The sequence below is a fragment of the Chamaea fasciata genome, unplaced genomic scaffold (genome assembly GCF_029207755.1).
Source record: "Chamaea fasciata isolate MVZ Bird 193981 ecotype frontalis unplaced genomic scaffold, bChaFas1.0.hap1 SCAF_4, whole genome shotgun sequence".
Taxonomy (NCBI): domain Eukaryota; kingdom Metazoa; phylum Chordata; class Aves; order Passeriformes; family Sylviidae; genus Chamaea; species Chamaea fasciata.
The window spans coordinates 83,303,876-83,324,637 of NW_027094089.1; positions in this window are offsets into that span (position 1 = coordinate 83,303,876).

A 20,762-nucleotide genomic window follows, 5' to 3' on the forward strand; every position below is an offset into this window, starting at 1 on the left:
TTTATTTTGTCTACAAAGAAAGCTCTATCACAGTGTTTGTGTTTATCTGTACAAGATACAGACCCCTAAAAAATAAGAATTCTACAGTGCAGGAAATTAATAATTATCAGTGGAGTAGCTCGAAATGTCTCTCTCCATAGCCCATACCTCAACAAGCAGATTTCTGGGTGGAAATAAAGTTCAATTTGATGGAAATAATCCACATGGTGAAGGCATTAGTAATGCTAATGAAGAGCTTCCAGGCAGATGGACAGAAATAGGCCTGATTAAAGCTAAAGATCATGTTAAGAAATCTTTGTTCAAATTGTTCAATGGAAGAATAAGGTAAAAACTTGTAGAATGTTCACCCATGGTCGCTGCCTGTTCAGCATATTAATAATAGTTTCACTTACTAGAAAGAGATGTATTTTTATTTTGTATTTAGCTGTTCTGCCCTTGTGGGTAGCACATATCATTTATTGGTGGTGTGTGGGGGGACCTCCACTGCCACATCTGTACCAAAGGTTTTTCCATGGCTATGCTGACTCCACTAAAGCCCATTTTTGGGGAGAATAAAGGGATACATTTTACAGGAGTGTCCTTTTACAGGAGCTAACAGTGGGATTATTTAAACGGGGGTTTTTATTTCTTTCAAGGGGGATAAATGGGTGATGTGATGCAGTTATTTAGTATGTAAGCTAATTTTATTACATAATTTCATCACGTTATTTAAAAGACTGATTTAGCTAAATATCTTGAAAAGCAGGTATTGCAGCTTTGAGGAATGGAAAGAATTACGCTCAGCATGGATTTTTTTGGTATGCTCCCTATCTTGATTTTGGTTCGCTCAATATTTGGGTTTAACTTAAGTGTCTTTAGTAACTTTCACTGAAATCAACTGCATGTTTATGTTTTCTGAGGGAAAACCTGGCTCTGAAGTCAAATATGCATCCTTGATGTCCAGCACACAGTTCCAACAGGATGGGACTGTGTAAAATACTGCAGAAAACAAGTATCTGATCTTCTTCTACATTTTTTGGTTTGTTCTGACTTATTCTTCCTTTTCTGTCCTTTAGTTCCTTCAAAATTGCTCACAGTGAACACACTTGTGAAAAGCAAAATTCTGCAACCTGTAATCAAAATTCTTTGCTTGTTCTCTTAATCATTTTTATAAATGAATGAAGATGGCATGTGCTAAAATAATGACAGTGATCTTTTCCTGCACATGCACAATTGTCTAATTTTAATCAGACAAGTGGCTGAAGATGAGTTTGAGGCTCGGCCCAGGAGAACACACATTAGATTTCATTTAATGTAAGAAGAGGTGATTCTCAGGATGGCAGTGGTTTGTAATTCCCTCGCTTTACCACATGCAAAGTGGATTTGGCCTAGCATTTTTTGTGACACGAAATGAATAAGGGAAAAAAAGAGGATAGTTCTCTGCCAGGTTAGTCTGCTGAGCTAATCCTCACCTGTAGAGTCTCTAGCTCTGGCATAAGGAGAGGGCACAAATGTGACAGTGAGAGATTACCAGGCTAACAGTAATATTCCCTCACCTTTAACTCTCCACTAAAAGTGCTCTGGTTCCTGAGGTGTGACAGTTTATATTGTGAAAACTGGCAAGGCTTTTGTCCTTTCCTGCTGCCACATTGACCTAGGGACCAACACTGTGCAGCAGCCTGCCACAATTCTCAGCCATGTGTTTGAAGATCAATAGAAATTGTGCAAAGAGGGCAAAGTCTGTAGGCTGAGGGCAAGTTAAGCTCATCAGCCATATCAGTGGATATTATTGCCTGTTTCTGGGTCAGAACTCTTTGTCGTCATGTTCCTTATTGAGTCTTCAGTATGAATCCAAAGATGCCAATGCAAAACCCTGTCCTGCAGAGGCCTCTCTGGAGGAACATGAGCCCACGCACGTGGCAGATACTTGTTCTATTGCTTAATGCATTACAGGAAGGTGACACAACACTCCAGTGATAAGGACGGGACAAAAATACGCAAGTTTCATTTGTAGGAGAATATAGATTCCATTTGCAGGAATGGTTATTATCTTTTTTTTTCCTTTTTCTTTTTTTTTTCTTATTCTTTTTTCTTCTTTTTCTTTTTTTTTTTTCTTATTCTTTTTTCTTCTTTTTCTTTTTTTTAATTTGAAGAACCTGATGTTTCTGACTGTAGCCATGTCTCTATATAACAGGCCGTTCTGATGCACCAGCCAACCTGGTTGTGAGTAATCTCATCAAACCACCTGCAGTTTTGTTGTTAGAGCTCTCAGGAATTCGTCAAGGTTACTGAGGAAACAACAGGATCAAAAACAAGAAGAGGGCCTGAGAAACTCTCTGCAAAAAAATGTAAACTGTGGACAGGGGAGGCACGACGTGAGGATGGACATTGACCAATTGGACGTCCTGCAGGATGTGTGCCTGCCTCGGGAAGAAGCAGCTGAGCCAGAGGTGTGCGTCCACGTGGACAGTAGACCTAGAATCTATATCTGCCGTATAATGGAAACAATAAACGGCTTCTACTGGAGTCATACCGATTCCTATTTCAGTGACCCATTTCCCCCCAGCATCTGACAGTCTGAAAATTTCATAACAGAAATGGTAAGGAATTCTGTGGATGAAATTGTCCAAGGAGAACACAACAAGTAGAGGGAGTTAAAGTCCAGAGGAGAGAGCACTGTAATCTTCACAGACAGCTGGGGAGGGCTGGGGCTGCCCAAAAGTCTCTGAAAGGGAAGCAGGAGCAAGAAGAGGGAGCTCAATGGTTGGCTGTGTCACCTGCTAAATGTTTCCGAGGGCGCAAGAAAGGTCGGGGCTTCCCAGCTGGACCAGAAGGTCATTCCAGACTTCACTGAGTGCTTTCCCTGCAGTCTAAAGGGGTGGAACTGGCATTGGAGCCCTAGGGCCCCTGTCTCTGCTGGAGTCTGGGGCTCTGTGATGTAAATCATGGCTTATTGTTGGTTGGGGGGGGATTTGTCTTTTTAAATTCTCCGAAGGAAGGAGATTTGAACCTCCCACCCCCTAATTCAGGACTGAATTTTATCAGCCTGAGGCAGGAGTGTATTCCCTGCCTGAGGATTGCTTCTGTGCAGCTAACAGCTGACTTGTTTCTGACATCTCTGCTGTAAAGTTCCCCTTTTCCATGGATAGTTCTGCTAATGGAATGTTATTAGCTGGGAGTTGCTTCAGATTTATTTTGGACTTTGGTGTCACTTTAAAACATCAGGGCTGCTGCAAAAGGAATTTGATTCTTTTGTTTTCTGTCTCTCCCGTCTCCTGGCGCCTTCTTTTGCGTACACCGCATGTTCTTGGGACTGGTGTTAAGTGGATTGCAAAAGTGATCTGGGTTAAAATTTACCTTATTTGAAAAAAAAAAAAAGTCTGATTTTAGCTCAGCCCCTTGAACTTGCCTGTCACATGCTCTCAGAAATGCCTGCAGTGGTATCAGAGGGGAGATTGGTGAGAAAGAAAAGTAAAAAGTCCTTCCTCACCTCAAAAGCCCTGGTCAGGGAACTGGCTCCCTGCTCTGGGCTGGCCTATCTGCCTCAGCTTGGATGGAGGAAATTGCCCCATTTTGGGGAACAACTGTGAAGAAGGCTGAAAACCACAACCAGGCGAGGGGGAAAAAGCCAGAATTACAGCCCGAGCTCGGCTTTTTGGTGGCTTAAGGTTTAAAAAGGGAAAAAATGTTAATAAGAAATTTGAAGTGAAAATAGGAAGAACTTAATGACAGATATCCACATACAAAACATAATCCTTCAGCCAGGAGAAGCTAATTTTTGTCTCCTGGGTGTTTGCTTGTGTGGCCAGAGAGGATTTTTCAGGTGTTTTATTAGCCTGGTGAGTGTGCTGCTCTTAATTAAATAACTTGTTAAACTCAAGTTATGCTTTTAAGTTACTGCTTTATGTTTTAAGGCTGCTGGCATTTTGTGTTTTTGTGGTTTCTATAGGTAGCTGAAGGTGCCTAAGAAGTGCCCCAGGCAGTGATGGAGGCTTTATTTTAGCAGCACTATAATGCAGCCTCTATTTGTAATTGGCCTGTATTTGTAATTATAAGAAGGGATGGCTTTTGTCCTACTTAGATGGGAAATATCAACATCCAGTACTTTTATGGCAGCAGAAGAGCTTTCCTGGATTTAATTGCTTTTAGACCAGTCATTTGAAATAAAGAGGAATGTTTTTGTTTATTTCTGGTTCTTTTTGCGTCCTAATGCAATATTTTAAATAAACTGATGTCTTTAGGTCATCCTTTGAGTTCGAAAGGGCATTTGTGGTTCTGTTAGTTATTTGCTTTCCCCCTTTTAAATGAACCTAGTATAGTTGTAAAATGCTTTTTCTAAAAAAAAAAAAAAATTAAGTTGCTCATTGCATCCTATGGTGTTGATATGACTCAAATTTCCTGTCTCATCCTTTGTGCTCTACTAATTTAATCTTAGTGTAGTCTGACTAGCCAAGGTTAACCTCTTAAATTAACTCTTGAAGTTACTTTTCCAAAGTCAACCTGTGCTATAACAAACCAGTTTATTCTTTCCTTAATAACCAAATGCTTATCCCTGTATCTATAGCTAAAAATCCACTTAAAGCTTATTCTGTAGGAGGCTTCTAGAACACCATGGGTTTTTGTTTTTTTTTTCTGTGTAAACCACAGTGTTCCTTGAGGTTTTTTTTTTCCTAGTAGTACAAAACTATATTTATTTCTAATTGCAGCTGGTTAAACAAGCTCTGGCTGCAATGTGCTTCAACAGGAGAAGGCAGAATCAGTGGGGATGGAGTGCAGTGCCCAAAATTCCTTTTGTCTCAGCTGAAGGGACAAAGGGTGATACCGTGGGGCTCTGGAGGGGTTATTTATTTTTTTTTTTTTTTTAAGTCTCCTCTAGATTTGCTTTCTGATAGAAAATTCAGTAATTCTAGGCCTGCAGGACTCAGCTCCTGGGTTTGAGGAGTGTTTGGCAGGCCTCATCTAAGTGAGGTCACTGAATCCCTTAATGCAATTATGTGGGCACTGGTTCATGGGTGACAGGCTCGAGTTAAAAATGCTTTGACCCTGTAATGTTTAGATAAGGGTGATGACATAATTGTGAACAACTCCCAGTTTCTAACAACTGAGATGTTATTCTAAGTTTTATAATAGATTCTTTGGTTAATTGGGGCCAAGTAGGTGGGGCAGTGCTGGTTTGCCCTTTAGGTCTGTTCCACCTCCTGCCTGAGCAGCTGCAGGGAGCAGTGGTGAAAAATGAGGGAAGTGAAAACAGAAGAATGGGAAAACCTCATCTTTGAAGAGTCAGGGATCCTGGGAGTATGTGGGCTTCCCACCTAGCCCTTCTTTTTTACAATCTGGCTGCAGTTCACTCCTACTACCTCAGAGCTTTTCCAGTTTTTAGCCGCTCCTACCTTTCCCCATTCAATCAGGATATTCACTGTATTCTGTCTTTCATGAGACCAATTCTCTCATGGAATGGCAACAGTGATTTGGAGACATCATACAACTGTCAAACCAATTCATTTGACAGTGATAACATAAGGGCAGAGACACTAGGTATATTGGGGGAAAAAAAACCTTGACTGACAAGTGTCATAAGCACGGGTTAGACCTGTGTGAAAAGTGCTGAGCAAGTATTTATAGGAAGGGAAAGCATATGGATTTTTACATAGGTTTCTTTTTGTTTGGGTTTGGAGTTTTTGGGGTGGGTTTGTTTGGTTTGGGTTTTTTTGTTTGGTTTTGTTTTTTTGGTTTTTTTTGTTTTTTTTTTCCTGGGTTATATCAGTACGTGTAACCAAGTGTAGACAAACTGAAGCTGTTGTTAGTTACTGATGAATAATGTGGCCACAGTGAGCAGAGGGCAGGAAACAGCTTTTTGCCACACTTCCTTTGGGGGCTGCTGCATCACCGCACATCGCCGATCTTCCAGCCCTGAGCAGAGGGGTGGGAGCAGCTCAGCTCTGCCTGCTGGAATGACAAATGATGGGGGTTGACCGATTATTCCGCTCCTGCTTGTGCGTATGCAGGACTAAAAGGCAGCTTTCAGTGGTACCAATGGTCTTCCTGCAGATGTGAGGACTGCTGCATACCAGATCTTTTGAGTAATGCTCGTGAGGAAGGATTAAGTGCTCTGTTTGCTGCACGGTCAGTGAAGTTGTTTTTGTTTAAATGAAAAAATAAATATGAACGAATCACAGCTTTTAGAAATGTGGGCTCTTAAGCAGCAAAGTAAGCATAAACTTCATTTAAAGCATTGGAATGACTCAAAGTCCGCTTAAAACAACTGTTTTCCAATTGACAAATAAAAGTTCATGGAACACTTCTTAAACTTAGGTTTCTGTGGTAGCAAATACTTGTGGCCGAGGGCCTTTGAGTCGTGATGCAGATCCGTGTTGAGAAACAGTCTGTATGATCTCGGTGGTAATTTCTGAGTTCTACTTCATCCCTTTTGGGCGTCTCTGAGCTGATGGCTCTGGTTGTAAGCTGTGTTGGCAGCAGTGGCAGGGCCACAATTCCCTGTAACGGGTTTGGTTTTGCTTTTGGAGCTCCAGATGAGCGGTGAGTGAAGGGGAAGTACTCAGCACTCACTGACAGTATCCTTTAAACATTTAATGATGACTAGTACGTTAATTAAAACCTGAGTGAATGCAGCTGATGAAGTCCCACTGTATTTCTGGGGCTGAAACACAGACCAGATTGAGTCATTATTAAGCACTCCAAAAAAAAAACAAAAACAAAAAAGCTGTTAAAGGGAGCTGTACTAGACTTGTTGCTGCATGGAATTCTTAAAGGGTTTATTTGGTGGGGGTGAGGCAGCAGGCCTAGCTCCTAGGAGAAATTTTGAAAGACTGATGGTATTTATGGGGACAAAATTCTAACAATAGAGTATTCAATGAATGGGAGGAAACATTGCTTCCATTATTAGAAAATACTACATATATGTACTTCATCTTCTATTTAATTTCTATTTTTGTGAACACTCTCCTTGAACTAATTCCTTTTCACGTTAAGTCAGAATAAATGTTTTGCTTTGGAGAAAGGACATACATGAAAGACATACATGCTTCTTTCTACAGTGGCTTTTTCTAGATAAGGCTTTTACTTTCCAGACCTCATTAAGCAGTCAGTTGAGCAGCTAAATGAGTGTTCCAAGTGGTAATGGATACTTACTCCGTGTAAGTACAACAAGATTATGAGATACTGTGAAGCTGAGTGCTTAACTGCACAGGATTATTTCTATTACAAATAAGTGCATCAAGTAAATAACTCAGATGTTCATGATAGCAATGGGATATCCCAGCTGTTAATAGTGTAGATCTGGGTCACTAGATAGGGGGTTTTGTTTCCTATTTTGAGCAGTGTATCCTCCATTCCATATCTGATCAGATTTTAGCCTTTTCCAAAAATAAGGACCCTCTTTTAGAGTATTTAAGCCTGATTGGAATATGAGCAGGCAGAAAGCTTCCAACCAAACGTGTTTGTGAAAAATCAAGTTGTGTTTTAGCAATCCAATCTGCCCACACTTTAAAATTCTTATTTGGATTTGTATCATTGCAGGTGGTTGTTAATGATGCTTAGAAAATATTGCAAAACTTGCCTTGATTTCTCCAAGCTGGGATTACAGATATTCAAATATAAGTAAGTGGATATTCAAGTAGTTAATGCTTTGGGAGTTATGAAAGATTATAAAAATAAAAACAAAACTAAGGCTGTAAAAGGATAATTAATATGATGAACAGAGGAGTTTACGAAGCCTGAATCGTTTAAGTGTTTCGCTCAAGTTCTCATGTCTAAGCTGTAAGCTCTGAAATCATTCCAGCAGATGAGGCGCTTGCCTCTTTCCCACACAGCTTCTCTGGTGTGTGAGGGATAAATTTCTGCAGTTTGAATACAGAACACACCATGGATCTCTACTCTGCATTGCCACCTGTCTTCAAAGAGGTTTTAAGGCCCTCCTTTGAGATCTCTGGGGGAAATTGGGTTAAAATGGGGATGAAGAAAAAGAGATAAAGTGTGTACAACGTGGGTAGTTCAGAAACTTGATGAAGAAAGCCTCCAGGTTACTATCAGAGTCTTCTTTGTCAGAATCAGCACAGACAGCATTTGTAACATGAACTGGGGAAGGCTTTAACTGTCCTCTGTCATCTGCTTGTATTGGTGCTCTCTAAATAATTAAAGATAACTTTGTTTTCCCTGCCAAGCGACTTGTGGAACAGTAAATAAGCAGTGGGAACATGTCACACTGAGTGATGAAGGTGATCTGATCATCATTCTCCCTGCTGCTCTCTGAAGCAGATTTTCTACATACAATTATTTTTCTCTCAATAAATCAAGAATTCTGTTTTTTCTGGTTGTCTCCTATATTTAACATTTTTAAATAGGCTCCTGAGAAGCAAACCAAAGCTTTCTACCACCTCAGCTTGCTCTGCTGTCTCTAAAGTTACCTGCTGTTACCTGGAGATTTCACAAGAGTTAGAGGCTATGGCGCTATTATTTTAATTTTACCCAGAAGAAAACCAGTTCATAGCTGAGCCTTTGCTTATTATTTCCACTCAGCTTTGTTGCGGGCCAGACTTTTTGGTTGTACTTAATGTTTTGCTTGTTGCTCTGGAAATAATCGTTAAAGGGAAATGGGTCACCACCACTGCACACTGGTAATTCTGTGAAACACAATTTGAAATGAACTTGCCTTTTCATAGTGATGCTGAAAAGCACCAAATGCTTTCAGTAATAGTGGCATAGTGTAATTAAGTGATAAAGTTGGGGTTTTTTTTCCTCCATAATAGAAAACAAGACACCAATTAATGGCACAAGACAGTATTGCATCTTCAGGTATTTGAAAAGTCAACAAGGTAGCTGAAGACAGAGCTGAGACTGCAATGAAAGCTCTCTAGAAATGATCTCTGACACCTGGAGAGCCCTAAGTCATTGCAGTTAAAATCTGTCATTAAATTGTAGACAGGACATAGAATTTTGGAGAGGCTGTGGATCTCTGAAGGGGGAGGTACCTGTGGGCATCCAGAACACCTTTGTTTTGAGGAGCAGGAAATGTTCATGATTTACACACATGGATTTATCCTCTGTACAGAGAACATTGATTCGTGTTAAGAAATTCAGGTTTTGCATTACCAGTACAAAGCAGCAGCCCAGCTTCTCCACCTTCCTAAGCTGCAAGTTTTGGAAAGAGGCTCATGAGTAAGAAGAGTGTTTCTGCAGTGCTGACATCAGCTGGAAGCACAGACAGAGCTTTTTCAAGTGACAGTTTTCCAGTCACCAGCTGAATTTCCTTTCATACTGTTTCTCTTCCTTGCATTTTAAGTCCTTGAGAAATCCTGCCACGATGTAGTGCTGTTGTTGTATTTGAATTTATAATTTAGGCAGGGAGTAGAGGCAAGGCTGCTCAGGCCTAACTTGAAACCAGAAGTGGGTCTGCTGAGTCTTTCTCATCTTTAGCCCCCCCCAGTTCTGCTATTCTCTAATTCCCTTCATTCTTTGTTTTGCAGTGCCTAGGGATAAAATAAAGGTCTTGATCTGTGCTTAGAGAGTCTCTTCCGAAACTTGAGTGCATCAGAGACCTAGAAAGCAGAGGTGACTTAGTGTGAAATCCCACAAATGCATGGTTGTTGGGGTGAAAGTGAATCCTAGGTAAGAAAACGCTCTGGTCTTGGCACTGGGCTATGTCATGACCAAGGTAAACGTTAAAGTTGAATGAACTTTACCTTAAAACCAGACTCACTTGAGTGAGAGAAATCAGTTTTCCTGCAAGGCAGCTGAGGCCTCTGTAGCACAGATCTGCACAGAGAAAGAGAGCACAGCATGAATTGGGAACTTTGCATAAAATAATTTATTTTAGCATCATTTCATGTCCCACCCTGAGTTTTCCACAGTTTTAAAACCCAGTTGGTGGAAGTGTCTAAACTTCCCAGGAATATAAAATTCTGTAACAAACGAGACGATTTGGTTGTGTTTATTCCCACATGTATAATTCCTATATTTCCGCAAGTCTCAGCGTTCTGTTATGAATATAAGGAACACCAAACCACCCCACTGTTTCCTGAGTCTGCAGGCAGAACATTGGTGTTACCACTGATTCTTGGATTGCATTGTGATTTATGCCCTCTGGAGCTTTGTCAGATAGGAAGCGATGATGGGGCAGGAAACCAGGCATTGTATGAAAACATCCACGGGCACGTAACTAGAGGAAAAAGCTGCAAAAATAATTTATGGAAGATATTATAAAGCTGTATATTCAGTATAAAAATATGGTTATGATTGCGCACAGCTGGAAATTGTAATTGTTGAAAATATTGCAAGCCAGTGATTGATTTTTGTGGAGGGAAGAGCCCAGTATTGTGTTTGAGCAGTGTCAGAGAAAGCACTGGAAGGACTAAATCCCCCCTTAATCAGGGCTCTCTCTGCCTTACTGCCTTTGGTAACTTCTGCTAATGAAAGTTTCCTGAAGAATACTTACGAAATTACCTCAGATATACACTTTTAAAAACTAGTAATAAATTTTTCATCTTGAAGGCTAGGGCTTTATTAATTTAAACCCAGTTTATTTATTTTTTTTTTTGTCAGTATGATACAAGTTAACAAGTGACTGTGGACTGCTAGCAGTAACTGTAGGAGGAGAGGTCACTGGCACAAAGCATTTCAAAATCTCAAATAACATGAGGGGCAATTAATAACCAATTAAGCTTTCAGATACACCAGAAGCAATCTGAGCTTTGAGAAGCCATGCTCAGGGAATGCCTGTCCCAGTCCAAAACAGAATTACATTTGAACCTGTAATGTCACTGAAATGTGATTCGGGTCTGGTTATTGAAGGTTTGCAGCAAGTTGTGACCCCAAAGGGGCTGTTTGGAGACTGGCTATTAGCAGAGTAATAAAGAGGTTCTAAAGGAGTCGCCTGTCTGATGGGTGAAGATGAGCAGAAATACGGTTAGAGAAAATTGCAGATAACTTGGTGTCCCCTTGTTGGTTTTGAGCCCTGCTAAAGGAGGGTATTGCAGTGTTTTTTTTTTTTTTTTTTCTGTTCCAAGTGGTTGAATTGGCACTGCTTTATTGGAAAGGAGAAGAACTGAAAAAGGGGAGTAGGTTGTTGAGAAGAAGGATTATTGCTGAAATTGTTACAGCTTTTTCCAGTGTTCCCAAACACGACGCTGCGGAGAGTACTCGTGTTAATTAGAGGAATGAATACAAACCAAAAATTTGAAGTCGTGATGGATTACAAGAGGCTTTTTACTGCTGAAATCTGTTTCGGTTTTTTCTTTTTTTTTTTTTTCTTTCTGTGAGGGCCTCCCTTCAAGGTTTGGCCTTGTGCAGGAGCCAAAAATCAGTGTGCTGGGAAACAGAAAGGATTTGCACAAATCTGAGAAAACCGTTACAATGGTGCTTCTTTCAGTGTTAAATATCAGGTGTGGTTTTAGAAAACAAGTGTTTTGCTAAGGGCACATTCTAATAGTTTTTATCTTCATGTGGTTTCTAACCAGAATTCCCTGCATAAATTAATTTTAAAGCAATTTATACGCCTTCAACTAGGAATAAAATTAAGATGAAAACGGGGAAGTATGGAATAGTTAGGGATTTGCTCCCTCGAATGCTTCTAGCTGCCACCGTGATCTTTTATAACGTCTAAAAGGAAAAAAAAAAAAAAAAAAGAACACCAACCAAGCTCTGGGTGTGAATAGAATGTTCATGCCAAAATGGAGCTGCCCCTCGCAGATGTTGCCTGATGTGGATCCCTTCTGCCGTGCTGCACTTCAGACGTCGCCAGGTGACAAAACCGCGGCTCGCTTTGGTGTTTCCCTCGTCTCCATTTGGCCTCTGCGGCATCTCCGCTGCCCTGTGCGGGGCACTCGGGGCTTTAAGGGAGCGTTCTGCGGGAAGTTCTTGGAGTTAAATCGTGGAACGCTCAGGCTCCGCCGGCTGGTGCGTTCCGGCAGCATCCTCCGGTGGCACCTTGGGGAATGTGATGCTTCCCTCTACCGGCCACGCAGGGGGGAAATTTTGTTGTGAAACGAGCAAAGGATTTTCCTGGGGTTTTTTTGGGGGAGTTTGTTTGGTTGGGTTTTTTCGGGTTTTTTGTTGTTGTTGTTGTTTTCTTCTTTTTTTTTTTTTTTTTTTTTTTTGAGGGGGGGTTGGGGTTTTTTTGTTTGTTTTGTTTTTTGTTTTTTGGGGGTTTTTTCCTGGTGTTTTGGTTTGGTTTGGGTTTTGGGTTTTTTTGGGGGGGAGGGGGTTTATGTTTGTTTGGGGAGGGGCTGTTTATTTGTTTTTTCTGGTTTTTTTTCCCCCCTTTTTTTTTTTTTCTCTTCCCCCCCCCTCCCATTTTCTTCTCTTCCTGTTGGGTTTGGTTTTTGGGGTTTTTTTTTCCCCCCTGGGTTTTTTTTTGTTGTTTTTTTTGTTCTTTTTTTCCCCAGGGGTTTCTTTTGGTAGTTTGTTTTTTGGTTTTTGGTGGGTTTTTCTGTTTGTTTGAGGTTTTTTTGGTTTTTTTAAATTTTTGTTTTCTGTTTTCTGAGTTGGTTTTTTTTGTTTGTTTTTCCTGGGTTGTTTTTTCCCTGTTTTTTGGTTTGGTATTTCCCCCCCCCCCCCCACCCCCTTGTTTTTTTGTGTTTCCCCTCCCCCCCCGCCCCGGTTTTTCCTCTTTTTCTTTTTTTTTAAATTTTCCCCCAAAACCAAGCAGAACTAAACAGCCTGTGCTTAGGAGGGAGAGGAAAGGGGTTTCTTATTGCAGTGTTGTACTCAGGGCAAATTAAATCACTTACCTGTGTCACAAAACAGCTTTATGTTAAAGTGACTGGCCTCTGCTTGTTTGGGGAAAAATACACAAATATTTCAAGCCACTTCATGTCCGATAGTGATGCTAACGCGGAGTATTCTCAGTACAACGAGCAAGCAATTCAGTATTTGAAAACGGAAATCAAAATGAGAGCGCATCGAGGGTACTTGGGGTTTTTGGTGGGGTTTTTTTTGACAAAAATTAGTAGGGTAGCTGGTGGGTTTTTTTGTTCTTAGGTGAGGGTGCTTCACTGATGACACTTTAAAGTTTTTGCGCCGCCAAAGAGAAAACGGCTCAGTTTCTGCAGTGAAACGCTTGGGGGGAAAAAGGAAGATAAATGTAAAGGCTTGGCTGATGTTATGTGTGGATGTTACCTGAAAGTACTGGGGGTTTTTTTTTAGATTCACATTACTCTTGCTCAACATGGAAACATGTCTGAGCTGACTGAGGAGCGTTTTTTGGGGCAGTTTGTGAGAGCTTAGGGCTATTCCATAGTCCTCTTTACAGCCCTGCTGGATACAGATCAGTCAGGGCCACTAGGACGTGTCAAACTGCAGGGAGCAGGGTGCACAGAGATGGAAACGTGGCAGAGAAACGTCCTGGTGCCCATGAGCTGCTGAAACCCTCTGAGCTGGAGCTGCCTGCAAGGCCAGCCGCACAAGCTGTGCTCCTCAGCTGGGACAGAAAATTCCTGCAGCAGGAAATTTAGGGTCCGGGTTGCAAATACGTATTTGAAATTCTCCAAGACGTTTTAGCCCTTTAGTGCTTTTTTCCTCCCCTTGTATGATGAGGTTTTTTTTTTTCATCTTTCTGATGAACAAGTTTGGGTTGAATGGCGCCGTTGGTAGATGTTTGGGTTGAGGTTTTTGTTGGGGTTTTTTTGGTTTTGTTTTTTTTTTTTTCTTTTTAAGTTGTGTCTCCCCCTTCTCATTTTAGTTCTTTTGTTTTAAAGATAAGACTGGGGAGAAAAATGAGTTCACAGGATGTGTACCAAGCTTCAGAGTTGTAGGAAGGGGAGTAGTCTATTCTTCCCCATAAAAATACTGGGAAAATAGTAAAAAAAAAATAATAATAAAAAAAAGGACAAGCACCCCAACAAACAAGGGGGAAAACCCCCCAAATCCCCTCCCTCTATTACTGAGTCTCCATACCGTTTTTATCATTACGTTGGCAAGAACTAATGGGCTCAGCTTTCCTTCAAGTTCTGTGCTCTTTGGAGCGTAAGCTTCGCTAATTCATTGATACTTCCTCCTGGGAGCTGGCAGCTTTGCCCAGGGAGGTGCCAGCTGCACGTGAGCAATGACAGCACCTGTACTGGAGTGGAATTTGTCTGATAAAACCATGGGTAGCACCGGGGAGCACGGGGACACGGCACAGCTGCATTCCAGGACCCGCCCAAAGTCGGAATTTACAGTGGAAGCAGCCTTTGGCCAGGTGTGTGGGGACTCTACCAGCCCCCGTTAGGGTGGTACTGGATTTGATTTCCAGTAGAAGTTTTGACCTTCAGCAAGGCAGCCCCAGCCTTTGTGCTGCAGGTTCCCAGTCCGTGGAATAGACCCAGAATCGGAGTCTCAGGAGTGTTGGTGTATAATTTTCCTAGCACTCCACAATAGCAGGATGAAAGGGGGTGTGGAGCTGCAATTAACACTGGATGAGGCTGAATTGCACTTGCAACAAAGAGAAGTCTTTCAGTTAGTCTACAATAAAATCATAATTATATCCCCAGTATCCTTGGCAACAGATTAAGGTCCCAAAAGGTGATTTTACAGTTCAGTATTCATTGCTGATACAGAGATGGAAAAGAAGGAAAAGCATAATCATTTAAACAGTTTCTGGGGTATAAATAAGCATTATGAGAGAAACATTAAATGCATCGCACTGAATATATAGAACTGTGCTCTCTACGGAAACAAATTATTTCTGTAGTTAGGACATGAAAATCAGAAATTTGTACGCTTGATGATTTAAATTCATACAAGAGGATGGTGTTCATTGGATATGGATTTGTTTCTCAACAGGGAATTCTATCCAATTTTCATTTTAAGAAAGCCAGCCCATGAGACACAAGGATTATCAGTTGATGAACTGAAGAGAACTTGCTTTATCAGATCTGTTTATACAGAGGAATTACCTGATTACAAATTCTTTTATGTGGCTGTATTTTAAACTCCCTGCAGTTTTTCATGATAAAGATTCCTTTTCCTTGATCTTTAAGGTCATATGTGGAAATATAGGAAGCATACTTCCCTTCCCCCAATGACCCTCCCAAAACAGGTTGTTTTAGTACATACTTGCTGTACAGGTACCTCTTTTTTAATATCTTCCACTTTCCATTTCCTTTTTACTCAGTACGTTTTACTGCTACAGTTCTCACCAGCAGAGTGGTGAATTTTCTTCGCCTTCCCCTCTTCGCCGTATTTTCTTTGAAATAAGAACCAATAAAAGTAATAAACCTTAGAAGGCAGAGTTCTTGTGTTTATTTTTGAAGAAATGATCCTGTCGTCGTCTGGATGACAAGCTCTGTGCATGAATTCCTAGATGTGCCATCAGTAAGGAAGATGGAAGTGGGGGGATGTCAGCAAGGTGCGTGAAGATATTTGTGGAAATAAGATGTTGGAAATAGGACAACAATGAATAGAAGGAGAGGGTAATGTAGGCATGTGGATTCTAAATGCCTTCCAACCTGAAAAAAAAACATTGGCTGCAGGGAACGGATTTTTACTGATGCTTGTGTTGCTGCTGAGGCAAAGAATAAGTCATATTATAACATTATTGGAAGTATGACATAATTTGAAAATGATGTTGAGGACTGCTTTTGAAGTGACTTAGGTGATGGAAATTCCTGCACCTCCCTTCCATTTTGAGCCTGCAAATGAGTGATGAGCTGTGTAATTTTGTACGTAATGATACATCTTCTCTCTGACAGATCTGGTTATTAAAGTTTATCAAAGTGCGCTTGGTACTAAATATTGAGACCCGGTTTTGCTTTCATTTTATGCAGGCCTTCGGAGGAGAGGGAAGACATAATAGGACAAAATAATTTTGTGATTATTTGCTTACTTATAATTGCATGGTTTGGAGCAAGACTTTGTAGCTCCAAATAAGCATGAGATGTGCCTGTAAGGAAGATGCCGATTTTCCAGCTCTAGGGGACTGTAACTCTTCTGTTTGGTACTCCAGTGTAAATGCAATCTGCTGAAATTCTGCAGGATTGGGGATCTCCTGGGTTTTCACAGAAATGTTCAGAATTTAATACCAAAGAACAGTGAAACAATATAAAAGAGCTAAAGACCATGGGGACTTGAGCTGGAATTGTGTTCGCATTCTGTTCACAGGGAAGGGCCAGAAAATTGGAATTGTATTGGCCAGATCAGTTCTAGAAAGTGAATAGTTGCTGTATGAACTTAGTAGTATCAGATATGTAATATCAGGTAATTTCAAGACTTCTTTTTTTTTTTTTTTTCTTCCATTTGGGCAAATTATTAGTACAGTAATTTCACTGTGAATATACCAAGGTTTTTCCAGTTTTTTGTAACTCTTGCCTGATTACCTGCATTAAATAACACTTAATGCAGAATTTGGTTAATGGGTGAATACATCCGCTTCCATGACACGCCGCATTTTCCACCACAGTTTTTGTTGAGGCTAGGGAATCATCTGTTCAGACACAAAACATTGGCTGCAGTTGGCCTGTGTGAAATCATTCTTGTGCTTTCCTCTGCCTTTGGAGGACTCCAGGGACAGGGGGCAGGATGGTGCAGAGTGTTTGACCCTGCACTGACAAACCTTACTGAGGTCCCCGGAAAGGGCAGGCAGGGTGTCAGAATAACTGAAAACCTGGATTTTTGCTGAAAGTCTATTAATCACAGTACACATTAGCATTAGATAGCAAGGGAAGAACAGTGAGAGGAAAGTAAAAAATAGCTTAGCTCTGTAGAACTGCAGAATGTTACTATAGATAGGCTGGGAGATTAAAGAGCTGCCTTGGCACATTACAATTCAAAGACCAGCAGCCTCAACTGCCTTCCTATCCTGAGGAATCTTCCTTAAGAATTTTATACTTCAGATATCACATTATAATGTGGGTTAAATCACTGTATTTTCTCTTGATTTTCCTCAATACTTTCCTTTTATCCTTTAGTTCTATCATTATCCCTTTTCTATCTCTTGGCTTGGCTCTCAATTCTCCCGTATGTGGTTATTGGAGTAATTTGAGAAGCAAAGTCCAAAACTGGTTGGTTGGGGGATCTGTACAGAACAGAAAGCACAGCAGGAGATTCCAAAACTCAGATAGTGAAGTCCCTGGGGTTGTTGGTATCTAATGCTGGGCTGACCAGCACTGTCCTGAAAGCCTCTAATTCTACAGTGTCTGCAAGTCATGGTGGCTTTCTGGGAGGCTTCAGCAAAGAAGGATGTAATGTCTGGTGTGATGGAAAAGCAATGGCCTGCAATATTTTGCATTTGGGAAAAAAAAAACAAAAACAAAAACAAAACAAACCATGGCATGATCTAATAATCAGTTTATTGTTTAGATGCATTAGGTAAAACCAAACAAACCCCTGTAATCTGACTTTATCTAGGTGCGCTGTAATACTGATGTAAACCTGTTTTAATAAAGAGGAGGGAAGAGAATCATTTGCTGTGTTCCTCTGAAGTAGAAAGGTGATCACTGTCTGGTGGTGAAGCAGCAATTCCATTGTGGAGGGGAGCTTTTTTTTATTTCCTGTTACAGAATTTCTGTCGTAATTCTGCTGGACTTGCTCGTGGTTACCTGCAGTATTCCTAAGGATTGTTGGAGTGTGACAAAAGTGAAATCTCGTTTACATTGCACTGTGTGCATACTCAGGACTGAACCTGCTGACAAGGAAAGGGAGATTGCACCTTGGTGAAGATGAACTGGACAAAACCTTTGTTGCGTGGCAGTGGTAGTTAACTTGTGTGAGTTTGGAAGTCTTTGTTGTGTTGCTTCATTATGAGGAGAGTATCCCAGTGTTAGACAGCTGGATTGTATTAAAGAAGTATTAAAAACTCCCTGGGAGGGAAAAAAAAAATTGTGCACTTAACCATGTAAGTGAGAATACTGTATTAGAGTGATGACATAGAACAGGGAGAAAGTGGGGCAGTCTGTATGAGGAACACAAATAGCATGGCTGTCTAACAGCTTCTATATTTAAAGCCATTAATAACATTCCAGTTCCTGTTTACTGTATATTTTAAGCCAAGCAGCCTTCATGTGCACAAAATTTTAGTGCTTTTCTGTGCATGTTGACAGGGAGCCTGCGAGTTTTGGTTAAAATGTGTCTGCCCAATGCGTTTTCTTGGGACTCTGCAAGCCTGGTCTGTGCTCAGCAAGGAGTAAAGGTGATTGCAGAAAGGAAGTGTGTGATGGAGCTGAGTTTCTGAACACCTTTCTGCTGTCCATGTCAGTACCATGTCAGTACTGTTCAGTGTCCCCAGTGTGCCCACGGTGCTTGGCTGGTCTTGTGTCCATGGGTGAAAACTTCCCCACAAACCAGCTTCACTGATGGTTCTGGAATTGTGCTGTTCTCGTGCTGTTCTTCAGCTGCTGTCCAGAACAAGCAGGGTCAGTGGATACATGGAAGGATCTGGAGATTCTAGATTATTTTATAGAGGATCTGAGTGAAATTTCGCAGACTCACTCTTCAAAGATGCCCAGCTAATTGTAGATTTTCTTGTTTGCTCCTTTTATCATAAAATCACAGAATGGTTTGGGTTGGAAGGGGTGTTAAAGATTATCTTGTCCTACTCCCCTGCCGTGGGTAGGGACACCTTCTGCTATCCCAGGCGGCTCCAAGCCCCATCCAACCTGGCCTTGGACACTTCCAGGGAACCAGGGGCACCCAGAATTTCTCTGAGCAATCTGTGCCAGGGTCTCATTGTCCCCAGAGTGAATTTCCTTGTAATCTCTGACCTAAACCCGCCCTTTTGCAGTTTGAAGTCATTGCCCTTTGTCCTGTCACTGTGTGCCTGTGTAGGAAGAGTCTCTCTTTAAGCCCCTTAACGTACTGGAAGAGGCTCCAAGATTTCCCTGGACATTCTCTTCTCCAGGCTGAGCAACCCCCACTCTCTCAGCCTGGTTTTGCATGAAGAATTATGGTGTCTTGCCCATTCTGGAAGCTGTATGGCTTTTTAGTAAGGATTTTTAGTAGGTTCTTGTTTTTATGTCTGTGTTATTTATTTAGAGGGGTTTTTTTATTATTCTATCTACTACAATGAATTTACTATTCTATTTTCAGGCTACAGGATAGTCTCTTCCCTGGTTTTAAAAGTGTATGGAAAAGAAAACTCTGAAATGCTTTTTCAAAATATAAGTAGCTGAACTTCTCTGGTTTATGAATCAGATAATTACAAGCATGACTTTTATCAGACCTCAGTGCTTGTTTTTATTTCTGTAGCCTTAAAAGCTTCAGTTAATCATTCCCAATAGACTGAAAAATACTTTCCATGAAAGCTAATAAATTTGGAAGCATCTTCTAAATCCTCAGACTGATCCTGCAGACAGATGTTTAGGATAAATATTGCCCATCGAAAAGCAGATATTGTTAATGAATATTAAGAACAGCATAAAATTGCTGGGAACTCTTTTTTGCATCTTGAGAGAATCAATGTTAATAAGTCAGATCAGTCACTTTTATTTAGGCAATAGAAAAAAAGCATATGTCTTCCTGCTTTGCCAGCTGTCATAAAATTTTGGAGGAAAAGGTTGTTTCCAAGCTTTCCAAAGGGAATATTTCTCAGAAGTGTTTTGACCTTTATGGCTTACAAAACCAATTGACTTCCTTTTCCCATAAACTATTTTCTGGCTGAGATTCTTCTACAGCAAAGTAGTTGCTGTAGAAGTTGTGAGGAAAAATCCCAGCTCCAAAGAAAATAACTGGGCTGCCTTCTAGTGGTTTTAGATACCATAAAATCCTCTAATTAAAGAAATTCCCATGGAAGGGAATCATATTGTTCCAAATTTAGCATGTCTCCCCAATATTTCTTAATATTCAGTAATTATATGTGCATGTTTATGATAATTTCATTTGAAGAACCACAAGGCAGGCTGTACTAGTCGCATACATTTTTTGTGGACAGTATGACAAGAAAAGCAAAGTAAAAATAACCACTAACCAAAAAACCAAACCAACCAAACAAAAACCCCAACAAAACCTCCAAAACCAAAACAACATCTGAACTCAAGCCCGACTTAAAGCTGTTTTTTATCATCCTAATTTAGCATTTGCAATTGCTGTCCTTATCTCAGTAATAAAACTGGATTTGCTGTTCCTGTTCTCTATGTAGGAGCTACATGAGAAAAAACCACATAAATGGGAGGCGGTGTTTGTGACGAAATTTCAGCATTCACCTTAATTCAGTTTGATTCTAGGTTTCTGTGAAAGATGGGGTAGGTCCCTTGCACATTTTTATTTCTCACTGGCACCTCTGATTTCTTCAGAGGCACTGCTCTGAATGTCTACAGAGAACTAAGGTAGAAAACTTTTCTTCCCAGAAATGTCCAGCCACCTGACTATAATAAATTAAATACTACAAACTGGAGGCAAGATTAAGCTAACCAAAAACTTAGTTCAAAATATCGTCTTGAAAGGAGTGAAATCATTATTGACTAGGAATCCTTCAGGGACATTAACAATGTATTTGATAGTTGCCAGGGAAACACAACCTTCCCAGTGACAGTGTGCATTGCACAGAATGAGTAACCGGAGTAATTCTGGCAGTGACTGATCCACTTCAGCAAACCTGCTCCTCGTGCCTCTGCAGGAATTGCTGATGCCTTTGCATCCAGCCGGATGAGCATCCACTGCCCATGCTGGACCATTAATACTTCACATTTGATTTGGCAGATTGTCATTGTTGAGGCGGACATGACATACAGAGTGACACAGTAAAATCTTCGGAAGGCTCTTTATGATGGAGGCATGCTGTCTTTTATACAGCTTTTACAAACCTCACGGGCAACTTTAGTTGGTTAATAGCTTTCTTGCCAATTATTGTGTTGGTTAGT